The following is a 2,698-nucleotide window of genomic DNA, read 5'->3' on the forward strand; positions in this document are numbered from 1 at the left end:
AGGGATCCAGGGGCAGCCACAGCTTCTCTGGGCACCCTGTGCCAGGGCCTSCCCACCCTCCCAGCCAGAATTCCTTCTTTCCCGAAATCCTACCTAACTCTGCTCTCCCCCAGCTTTAGGCCATTCCCTGGCTCCTGTCCCTCCATCCCTTGTCCCCAGTCTCTCCCCAGCTCTCCTGGAGTCCCTTCAGACCCTGGAAAGGCTCCACCATCTCCCCAGAACCTTCTCTCCTCCCAGCTGGACAACTCCCACAGCTCCTTACCACCATTTTAGCACCATGGAAGTATCCAAAGGAAGCCTTTTGTGCCACAGGAATTGTTTTTCCTGGTTTGTGTTCTTTGGGAAAACGAGGGTGAAGCCCCTGAAAAGGATTTATTGAAACGAGCATTAGGAAAGAGGAAGTGTTTGCTGCCATCTTCCCAGAAAACACGGGGAAAACAGAAYAATCGCCTTTTCCTGAAAAGGGCTGGGAAAGCTTTGTGAAAMCCCTTCCCAATTCCCTCTGGGAGGCTGAGGCCTGGCAAAGCTTTCTTTCCCCATCCCATTTATGGGATTACAATCATCCATAATGAGGATGGCAACCTGTGGGCAGGAAAAAGAGCTGAGTCTGGAACCCAGGGAACTTTGGGATTTTACAGAAAGCCCTCCCAGACAAGCCCTCGCCTTTCCTCCACTCCCCCTCGGCTGCTGTACAAGATAATTACAGCCCATGTTTTCCACAAACCTCTGTAACCCTTCGTGGGGAAGGCAAATATTGTGGCTCATCCAGCYGTGACTCAACGGGTAATTTGGGATGACAAGCAATTCCTTGGACGTCTGACTCCATTTAATGGGAGGATGTTACCCAACAGCAGCACCTTAGTCAAGAGCCCTTGAAATAACATCCCAGCACCTCAGCAGGGTTGAAATCCTGATGATTTATCCCTAGTATTTATGGGGTTTGTCAGCAGGAGCTCCTGGAGGGAGGCTCAGGGCACTTGGTTGCTGCAGAGTGCAAAGCAAAGCTCTGGTCCCACTCAAGAATCTGTGGGTGCACGGAGATTTTCTCTAAAATGCGGGAAAAAATGATTAAAGGATCCCTGCATAAGGACAAGAGACAGATCAGATGGAAATTYGGGGGAGAAGCTGCCACAGAGGGCYCTCAGCTGAGCTGGAATGCAAATCACTCCAATTTTTATGGGGTCTCATTGATTAACAACATCTAAATGCTTTCCCAAACCTCATCCTCACAGAAAAAAAAGCCCCACAAATACTTATTCTCCCTCCAGCTCTTGGAGCAGGTCTGTAATGAGGGCCTAGATTTTTGTGATTTTTAATGAGGGCCCCATTTTCCCCCATTTCCAAGTCCTGCCAGCTTCCAGCAGCCCAGGGCCATCATTTAGGGGTGATGATGGTGGGACTGGCTGCTCCTGGAGGTGTCTCCAGGATGGTTTGGGATTTTGGGATGAGAGCTTTTGTCAGGGAGCAGGCAAAGTGGAGAAGTGGGAGAAGGGTGGCCAGGAATGGAAATGCAGGAGACATCACTGAAAGCTCCTCCTCTGTCCCCCTGAACTCATTCCTGGGAATTTCCTCCTGCAGGGAGAGKAAAGGGCTTGGAAAGGAGAGGGAACACAAAAGCAGAATAATAAACCTGGTTTGGAGCACAAACAAGGCCCAGAGTAATTTTTTTGGCTCAAACTTCCCCGCCAGGAGCTGCCCCTCGGTGCTGCCCCACTCTGAGCCCCYTCCCATCCCTGAGGAGCACCAGGCTGGGAAATGAGCACAAGTCCAGGCCAGGGAAATGAGTCAGAGCAGATTAAAAGAGCTGAGAGACTGGGAAATGGCCACACCACTGGGAGCTGAGGCACTGGGGAGCAAAGCCAAGCAGCAGCAGGAAGTCCAGGGGGAAAAAAAAGGACAATCARAAAGGAGAGTCACCCATGTGGGCTCCCAGAGATCAACAGGAAGCAGCCACATCCATCCTCCTCCATGTGACAGCCACATGCCAGCCCTGGGACAGACTGGGGACAGCCTGCAGGCRCTCAGGGACATTTTTAGGAGCTCTTTCTGATCCAGGAGGAACGGCTGCCATATGGAACAAACATGGATAAAAGCCCCATCACTCACTGGTGCCCAAACAAACTGCAGGAGCCTCCAAAGGAACCATTGCTTGGGATAAGCTGCAGTTCCCGTTATCAGCTGGGGCTGTGATTATCCCAAAGTGCCCCAAACCTGAGCCAGGACAGCTCCAGCTGGGCCCAGACAYACTGGAATGGCTCCAGCAGCCCAGACAAAGAAGCTTCAAAGCCAAAGCTAAACTGGGAGTGGCTTGGGCTGTGCCACCTCCCAGTCCCTGCTCACCTACAGCCAAAAAATGGCCCTTGCAACAAATCCAGGGGGAAAACAACTCAGGTTTTGGAAATWTAACCTGAGATGTCCCCACACCTGGGTTGGACATTGGGTTGTTTTCCATGTGGTGCTGCAATATAAAAGATCCAAAGCTCSTGGAGTGTCCAAAGGATGGGGAAGGGTCTGAAAAGGCCACAGGAGGAGCAGCTGGGGGCAYTYGGATYGTCCAGCTGGAGGAGACTGAGGGAGACTCCCTGGGATTGCACCTCCTCCCTGGGGACAGCTCATATCACTGCTCTGGGACAGGGAATGGCTGGAGCTGGGCCAGGGCAGGCTCAGGCTGGAGAGCAGGGAAAGGTTCTTCTGTCCC

The 2,698-nt window shown here is 52.3% G+C and overlaps 1 protein-coding gene across 1 annotated transcript in view; it reads right to left on the bottom strand.

Annotated features, from left to right (window-relative positions):
- Window positions 1-300: 300 nt before the first annotated feature.
- The window catches only part of SMIM11 (small integral membrane protein 11), a 13,675-nt gene continuing 11,277 nt past the window's right edge, over window positions 301-2,698 (bottom strand). Inside the window, exon 5 of the mRNA XM_057385726.1 lies at window positions 301-361. The gene's annotated coding sequence lies outside the window, so the exon portion shown is untranslated. The remainder of the gene's footprint in view (window positions 362-2,698) is intronic.

This window comes from Malurus melanocephalus, unplaced genomic scaffold (genome assembly GCF_030028575.1).
Source record: "Malurus melanocephalus ecotype Western Australia unplaced genomic scaffold, MMel_1.1 scaffold_861, whole genome shotgun sequence".
NCBI lineage: Eukaryota > Metazoa > Chordata > Aves > Passeriformes > Maluridae > Malurus > Malurus melanocephalus.